The sequence below is a fragment of the Cupressus sempervirens genome, chromosome 5, assembly GCF_028749045.1.
Source record: "Cupressus sempervirens isolate cs-2001-9-10 chromosome 5, ASM2874904v1, whole genome shotgun sequence".
NCBI classification, from domain to species: Eukaryota; Viridiplantae; Streptophyta; class Pinopsida; order Cupressales; family Cupressaceae; genus Cupressus; species Cupressus sempervirens.
The window spans coordinates 1,054,674,058-1,054,683,666 of record NC_143122.1 but is presented as its reverse complement, the minus strand read 5'-3'; the positions used below and the strand labels follow the sequence as shown (position 1 = coordinate 1,054,683,666).

Here is a 9,609-nt window from a genome sequence, read left to right as displayed (position 1 = left end):
GAATTGAAAGAAAAAGCGATCTTGGACAGAGTAAATAGAGGATCAACAAAGGTGTAAAAAGAGTTGTGTTTATGTGAAATTCAACCACCTAGATAATTGAGATGGTGGGTGAATGGAGCAAAAGGAAACCAGTTGGAGAGGTAGAGAAATGGAAACAAAGAACCAAGGACTGGGAGAAACTCAACAAGGGAGGCATCACTAACTACATTGCCAAGCTTCACAGGTATGACTCAACAGTTACCAATCTCATGGTTAATTCTTGGAAGGATGGAAGGGTTAAGATTGATGGGGTTTCATGTCATGTTGATGTGGGGGTCATTGCACATGTTACTAAAATCCCTGACAAGGGTTTGAATTTTTATAGAGATAAAAAAGTTTTTGCGAATGTAGTGAAGGATTTTGCCAAGAACATGGAAGAAAACAAGGAACTAATTAAAAGTGAGACTTACTATGAGATAGACTTGATCAAGAGGCTTTGCAAATATGTGCTAAGGGCTATCATTGAGTTTATTTCTCTAGATATGAGATTTGATAGGGTTAGAACACACCATTTTGTACTATTTAACCACTTATGCTATGCAGCTAAAGTCTCTTTTACTTTTTAACTGTACTCTTCTATGAACAATAATATTATGGGGTATAAGAAAAAACCCAGTGCTAACCTTACCTTTCATGAGTGTTTACTTCTTTTCTCTTTAAACATTTTAAAGCCCAGTCTAGGAGTAAGCCCCTGCATCATTTTGTGGTTGCTTCTAAGGAGATGTGGAGCTCCAATTTCTCCTTAGACATGGAGGGAAACCCGAGCTTAAGTTTGGAGGAAGAGGAAGACTATGAGTCATCGAGGAAGAAGAGCAACCGTAGACAAGGAAATTCCTACTCCTAGTAAAGCTCCTTGTAGGAAAAGCCCTAGGGGTCATATGCCGAAAATGACTATTCAAGGGGAAGATGAGTACAACAAGGAAGGAGAAGGCATGGACACAGATGGAGGTTGAGACAATAGAGGAGTCGGCTAGTAACCCCGAAAAGAAGTAGAGGAAGATCAAGGAGGAGTGATGCAGAGCCACACCTTGGAAAACTCAGGAGGAATCAGTCACTCAACTGAGTTGCTTCAAGGGGCATCTACAACCTTTAGGATCACACGCAATATATTATAACCACCCATTATGATTTGAACCAACTGTTCTTATCATTATTATTATTATGAAAACACAACCAGAGATACCTTAGACTCAACTCATAAGACTCCTATAACCATCCACTACATTCAAAACTTTGAAAATAAATCCCCCCAAAAATTTCTTCTTGCTGCCTTCGGATAGATCTGCACTCAGACATGAATAACTTTTGAACCAAAAAAGATTTACTCAATCCAACCATTGATATTTGGCAAAACTAGGTTTCAAACAACATATAAATTTTTTAGAAAAATCCAAATGTTCAAACACAAGATATTGACCACGCATCAAAGTACATTTTTCTGCAAAACATTGCTTCTTGCTGTCTCTAGATAGACCTGTGAACAGACATGTATAACTTTTGAACCAGATCAAAACTCTTCGATCCCTATGGTGAAGATGGGCGTAATTAGGCCTATAATAACATATCCAAAGCTCATGAAAATCCAACAGTGCATTTGGGAGATATTACCTATTCACTGAGACTAATTTTCTGCAAACATACAAAATTCGACTCAAAATTAAAACTTTTTAATCTTCTGCAAACTATCAACTTGTTTCCAGTGAGAAGATAAGAAAAATCCATTCAAAACTCAGACCATCAAAAATTGGCACAAAGAAAAAAATGAAAAACATTTCATATCTCTCCAAATTCGATTCGTGTCTTACATAGCCGACTGGCTCACCCTTAAAACTGACTTTCTTTTTCCTATTAAAGGATGTGAAACGTTTTCTTCTTATTTTAGAAAAGAAGAACGTCTTCTACCCAAAAGAAGGATAAGAATCTGAAACGCTTTTCTACCAATATTAGACAGTCATTTTCTAAGTCAGGAATATTCCAAAAACTACCTACTACCTATTATTGGATTCTAAAAATTATTAAACACTCCACCTGCGAACTAAAAAAAAAAACTATTCTAATTTAAGATCCACACACCTGGTCCTAGGTGGCTATATCTGGAGAGCTTATCAAACTGCTACTCTAGGTATGCCACCACATGTAGGACGTTATTACAAACTTCAAAAACTAAAAGCATTTAAAACATAACATTAAATTCCCTATTACATATTCAACAATGTTGCCTCCTATAGCGTTTCTCTTCTCTACCACTGCAGCATACTCCTTTGTAGAATGAATCTCAAGTCCTCTTGAGATGATGTGTTGTAGAGATGAATCTCATTCTTCTTTCGAACTTTCCAATTTCTTTGAACTAGGATGAGCATATCTACAAGAAAAACAAAAATAATATCCAACTTCTCCACCTTGTAGTTTTGATTCTTTAATGCTGTAAATGTCACAGAAAATTCTCTAGCATGATTCACTATACATGAAATCTGCATCCCTGCATAAACATTATTAGAAGAAAACATATCATCAGCATTAAGATTATTTGAGTTCTCTTTTTGAATATGAGCTTCCTTATACACCATGTAATGTGCATCATATCTATCTTCATCAATAGTGACCATAAACTTATCTGCTTCTTGACTATCAACCAGTTTCACATCTTGAATCATAAGAATTGTATTTATCTCTTCTTCCTTTATTAAATATTTATCATCATCTTGATCTTCTGTAGTAATCTCACTTTCAAATATCTCTTTCTTATTACAACTTTTCTCAAGAACAATAACAGTATTGCACTCTTTCCTTTCTTCTTCAAGCTGAGTTTCCATACTACCGCTATGCCTTTTCCATTCTCCCACAATGGCTGCAAATTTTTCCCATAAATCGGATTCTTCTTCAGAACTTGCCGTTACACATTCCTTAGCTTCATCTTCATGCCATTCCTCTTGACATTTTTCTTCATTATGCATATTTAAGGCTTTATCAGTTGCCTCCAAAATCTTTTCCATAGGAGTACCTTCCAACATTTTGCTCTTCTCTATTTTCAAAGGACACATTATTGTTCCAATCACAAATTGTTCACACTCAAATCCCATAGGACTTGTCTCATTACTGCTCTCACTAATAGTTACTTGCTGCACTTCTTCTTTCTGCATTTTATTTTCTCTCAATTTAGCTTCATTCTCTTCAAGTTTCCTTCTCAAATTTTTTATTTCCTCTTCTATCTTTCTTACCTCTTCTCTTTGTTTTCTCATTTCATCTTTCTCTCTTTTCTTCTTTTCCTCTATCTCCTTCTGTTTAGAATCCTTTCTCTGTCGATACCTTCTAAAAAGATACAATAAAGCTGCTTCTTCTTGTCCCATCATTCCTCAGCTAGGTTATTTTCTTCTTATCTAGTCTCCTGGACTTCTTCTCAGACTATTTCTCTCAATCTTTCACAATCACACAAACATATACACAACTACTTTTTTCCAAACCTTTTGCTGAGCTCTGATACCAAAAATTATGCAGAGCCACACCTTGAAAAACTCAGGAGGAATTAGTCACTCAACTGAGTTGCTTCAAGGGGCATCTACAACCTTCAGGATCACACACAATATATTATAACCACCCATTGTGATTTGAACCAACTATTCTTATCATTATTATTATTATGAAAACACAACTAGAGATACCTTAGACTCAACTCATAAGACTCCTATAACCATCCACTAGATTCAAAACTTTGAAAATAAATCCCCCCAAAAATTTCTTCTTGCTGCCTTCGGATAGACCTGCACTCAGACATGAATAACTTTTGAACCAGAAAGATTTACTCAATCCAACTGTTGAGATTTGGCATAACTAGGTTTCAAACAACATATAATTTTTTTAGAAAAATCCAACAGTTCAAACACAAGATATTGACCACGCATCAAAGTACATTTTTTTGCAAAACATTGCTTCTTGCTATCTCTAGATAGACCTATGGACAGACATGTATAACTTTTGAACCATATCAAAACTCTTCAATCCCTCTAGTGAAGATGGGCATAATTAGGCCTATAATAACATATCCAAAGCTCATGAAAATCCAAAAGTGCATTTGGGAGATATTACCCACGCACTGAGACTAATTTTTTGCAAACATACCAAATTCGACTCAAAACTAAAACTTTTAAATATTCTGCAAACTATAAACTTGTTTCCAGTGAGAAGATAAGAAAAATCTGTTCAAAACTCAGACCATTGAAAAATTGCACAAAGAAAAAAATGAAAAACATTTCATATCTCTCCAAATTCGATTCGTGTCTTACATAGCCGACTGACTCACCCTTAAAACTGACTTTCTTTTTCCTATTAAAGGATGTGAAAAATTTTCTTCTTATTTTAGAAAAGAAGAACGTCTTCTATCCAAAAGAAGGATAAGAATCTTAAACATTTTTCTACCAATATTAGACAGTCATTTTCTAAGTCAGGAATATTCCAAAAATTGCCTACTACCTATTATTGGATTCTAAAAATTATTAAACACTCCACCTGCGAACTAAAAAAAACTATTCTAATTTAAGATCCACACACCTGGTCCTAGGTGGCTATATCTGGAGAGCTTATCGAACTGCTACTCTAGGTATGCCACCACATGTAGGATGTTATTACAAAATTCAAAAACTAAAAGCATTTAAAACATAACATTAAATTCCCTATTACATTTTCAACAATGTTGCCTCCTATAGTGTTTCTCTTCTCTGCCACTGCAGCAAGGAGGATATGCCACTGGAGGAGGAGACCAAGGGTGTGGTTGTTGAGTCTAGAGAGGAGTCAACTGGTAACCCCAAAAAGAAGTAGAGGAAGACTAGGGAGGAGGATATGCCACTAGAGGGGCAAAAGGATAAGGGGTCAGAGCTTTATATTCTTCCTCCCCTTCCTAAGCCCCCACGGGAGCAAGAAAATGAAAAAATGGAGGAGGGAAACACAAGTAGTGTGGTTGTCATAAAAGACAAGCATATGGCTTGGAAGAACTTCAACAACAGAACCTCTAAAATGGGGATTGTCATGGAAGTTGTGAAACCTCAAATCCTTGAAGAAAAAGAGGGGAAAGTCCAATTGGAAGAACTCATAGAACCAACGCTAGTGGCCATTATTGACAATATGAGGGAGGTGGGTTTGAACTTGCTCAAAAATGCAAAAGACAACATGATTGAAAACTTTCAATCTATAAAATTCCTCTTTCATGAGTTGGAGGAAGTAAAAGAAAGAATGGGGTAGATGGAAGGTCAAGTGAAGAAGAATGAGCAAAGGAACTTGACCGACCTGGGGGATCAAATCAAGATGGTTAAAGAAAGGATGAAAAACATGGAGAACTTCAACCACAACATGGCCAACTAGATGCTCACTATTCTTAAATCTTTCAATGGTAACATTTTCAGTCTTAGTGCCAAGCTAAAAGCTAGGGCGTTTGTCACAAAGAAGGATAGGAAGGACAATGATGAAGACAAGATGGAAGAAGACACCATAACAAACATAACCCAAAGCAACATGGATCAAATCTGTGAGAAGAACTAGGAGCACTTGGAGGAGGAGTTTAAAAGAGCCAATGAAGCGATAGAGACCATCTAGGACCTTGAGAGGAGGGTGAGGGAGTAAGTGAAGAATATACAAGTACCGCCTTTGGCTTTTGTCTTTGTAGCTTTTTTTTTTCTTTTTGGCTTTTTGCCTGTCCTTCATTCTAGCCTTTCAATTGGCCATTGTTCTATTGCTGGGCATTTTTATTAACTTGTTGCCCCTTTTTATGTAAGTACTTTTGGGTTTCAAGATCCTTGTAAAACCTATTTTTCTTAATGAAAAAGAAGTGTACATATTAGTGCAAAAAAATATCATTATTAGTATAATATTATTCATTTTTAGGTTAGAGTTTTGGAGAAATAGAGAAAAAAAAATCTTTATAGGTGATAGTGTCCAACTATAGCGTTATTGATTGTTCTTTTGGGTTAATGGTGTCTAAATTTAGAGTATGTTATGGAAATTTTAGATTGTAGGATGTAGTAAGACATTGAATAAATTAAAAATCTAAGTGAAAAAAATAGATTATGATTTAAATAGATTTATATATAATAGGTCTTGAACAATTGGGTTTTGTCATCGTGAATGAAATTTGTTTCGGTAGTTGGTTGTTTGATGTAATTAGGGAACATATGTGTAGCTTTTATAAAGTGGTTGCATCTGAGTATTGAAGGGGTGATGCTTACTTTCTTGAAAAGATGTTAAATTATTAAACCCAATTTTAGTAGCGATAGAAGGAAGCAGATAGAATGAGATTTAAATATATCATAAAATTTAAATATATTTAACAAACAATGGTAATTTATTAGATAGAACGAAATGAATAGACTTATGGTATTTAAATTGAAATACTTTTGTTTCTAAGTACTCAATGTTAACTTTTTGTGATGTGTAAATATGTATTATTGTTATTTTAAGTTTAATATTATTTTAAATAGATTTAATTATAAAATAATAATAAAGATTATTACAACATATTATCTTTTGTATTTTAAATAGATTGTTCTCAAAATTATAATTACGTCGAGAGGCGTTCTATACAATGGTAGCACAAATTCCCAGCATGGGAATATGCCAAGATTCTTTGCCAATAAAAAAGAATTGGGAGCGGTTACAAACTTCAAAATTAAATATTAAAAAAGAATTCCTGAAATAATAGCTGGCCAAAATAATAGGAAGTCAAATGCAGACCAAAATAATAGGCTCGAAAAAGTAGGGCCTGAAAAAGTAGGATCCGAAAAAATAGGGCCCAAAAAAATAGGGGCGAAATAATTTCAATATGATTTTTTTTTTGTTAAATATAATTTTGCATGCACATTCATGCTCTTTTTTTACAGGGAGTGGGGGAATTTGAAACAAATTCGTGGAATTTGAAGAGACATCTGTTGGGGATATGAGGAGCCTCTCAGAAGTTATAAAACCAAGGCTCGTCATTTCATTTTCATATTATGTTTTTGCAGGAAGGAAGAGGTGGAGGTTATTAGAAGATTAGATTGGAGTTTTTTAATAGGAGTAAATTGAAGTTTTGGAGTAATATTTTTGCAGGTGAGATTTCTATTTTTTATTTACATTTTCATTTAGATTTAGATGCAGATGTAAATTGAAATTAAAAATTAGTTATAATATTCTACTTTGATTTAGATTTCAATTTTAATTAATTTTTAATTCTTCTAAAGATTATCTCCGAAGAACAAACGGGTTTTGTTCTAGGAAAATCTATTTTGGATGGAATTCTAATCATTCAAGAGATGATTCACTCAGCCCAAAAGAATTCTTGAAATAATAGGTCGCCAAAATAATAGGAAGCCAAATGGAGGCCAAAATAATAAGCCCAAAAATGTAGGGCCCGAAAAAGTAGGATCTGAAAAAATAGGGTCCAAAAAAATAGGGGCGAAATAATTTCAATATGATTTTTTTTTTTGTTAAATATAATTTTGCATGCACATTCATGCCCTTTTTTTGCAGGGAGTGGGGGAATTTGAAACAAATTCATGGAATGTGAAGAGACTTCTGTTGGGGGGTATGAGGAGCCTCTCAGAAGTTATAAAACCAAGGCTCCTCATTTCATTTTCATTTTATGTTTTTGCAGGAAGGAAGAGGTGGAGGTTATTAGAAGATTAGATTGGAGTTTTTGAATAGGAGTAAATTGAAGTTTTGGAGTAATATTTTTGCAGGTGAGATTTCTATTTTTTATTTACATTTTCATTTAGATTTAGATGTAGATGTAAATTGAAATTCAAAATTAGTTATAATATTCTACTTTGATTTAGATTTCAGTTTTAATTAATTTTTAATTCTTCTAAAGATTATCTCTGAAGGACAAACGGGTTTTGTTCTAGGAAAATCTATTTTGGATGGAATTCTAATCATTCAAGAGATGATTCACTCGGCCCAAAAGAAAAAAGAAACAAAGATGCTTGTATGTTATTTTAATCACAGTTGGGATTTATGAAAATGAAAATAGGTTCCTCGAGAATGATTACGCTCGGCATAATATATATAGAGGTATACCAGCGCATGACATGGGACGCCCTTCGAAAGAGCATCAATGGGTTAGTAAACAAGATAAATGCATCCAACATTAAGAATATCATTCTGGAGTTGTTTGTAGAGAATATCATCCGCAGAAGGGGTCTATTTTGTAGGTATTGCATGAAATCCTAAATGGCATCCCCTGCATTTACAGATATTTTTGTTGCCTTTCTTGCTGTGGTAAATATGAAGTATCCAGAACTTGGCAATCTGTTATTGCGGAGAATTATTTTACAGGTCAAGAGGGCTTACAAACGCAATGACAAGAAAATGTTGATATCAGCAGCAAAATTCATAGCACATTTAGTGAATCAACAAGTTGCACATGAGATTATTGCCTTGGAAGTTCTTACCCTCTTACTAGAGAATCCTACAGATGATAGCATAGAGGTTGTTGTTGGGTTCATAAAAGAATGTGGGTCTTTGTTGCAAGACCTTTCCCCCAAAGGTCTCTATGGAATTTTTGAAAGACTTAGAGGCATTCTCCATGAGGGGGAAATTGACAAATGAGTACGATTTTTAATTGAAAGTCCTTTTACAATTTTCAAAACTAAGTTTGAGGGTCATCCAGCTGTGTGTGCAGAATTGGACCTTGTAGAGCAAGAAGTCAGGTAATGCATGAAGTTTCCCTAGAAGATGAACTCGATCAGGAACCCGGTTTGGATGTTTTCAAGCCAGATCTTGAGTTTTTAGAGCATGAGGCAGCATATGAAAAACTGAAGAAAGATATTCTCAGAGATGCTTCTTTCGAGGAATTAAAATGAGAGAATGATTCAGATGATGATGAGCAGGAAGATGAAGAAAGACTGTGAATACAAGACAAGACAGAGACAGACTTGGTCAATTTAGGATGCACAATTTACTTGACAATTATGTCAAGTGTTGATTTTGAGGAAGTTGGTCATAAGCTACTAAAGATCAAGCTTGAAGCTGGTCAAGAGATGGAGTTATGCATCATGCTCTTAGAATGCTGCATTCAAGAGAGAATACACCTCCGTTATTATGCACTTCTTACGCAAAGATTCTGTATGATCAATAAAATTTATCAGGAATGTTTTGATAAGTTTTTTCTATGACATTATTCTATGATACATAGGTTAGAGACTAACAAGCTATGCCATGTTGCAAGGAAATGTAATATATTTAGTAGCTAGAATTTGGAGACCAACATTAAAAGAAAATGTAGTTAGACACTCTTTTGTTAAAGCACCTAGAATTATTGTTAAAATAGATTGCAATCTTGTATTAAAAGAAAGTAATTTTCTAAGAAGAATTGAGTTCAAAGAACAAGGCCCTTGCCAATGCATAGAATAAGGGTTATGCTTCATTGCAATCTAGAAAATGAAAGCATTACTAGAGATCAAATTGGCATGCCAAATCAACCTTGAGATACTAGATCCAAATCCAATAGATATACTATTTGTGCAAGTTAGAGTTTCTAGTACAAGGCCCTTGCCAAATGCACAAAAGAAGAATTGAGTTCAAAGAATAAGGCCCTCGCCAACGCACAAA

General features: G+C 34.5%; 1 pseudogene; it reads left to right on the top strand.

Moving 5' to 3' along the window:
* Window positions 1-8,040: 8,040 nt before the first annotated feature.
* Window positions 8,041-9,251, top strand: LOC149559580 (pre-mRNA-splicing factor cwc22 pseudogene; annotated as a pseudogene).
* Window positions 9,252-9,609: the final 358 nt, after the last annotated feature.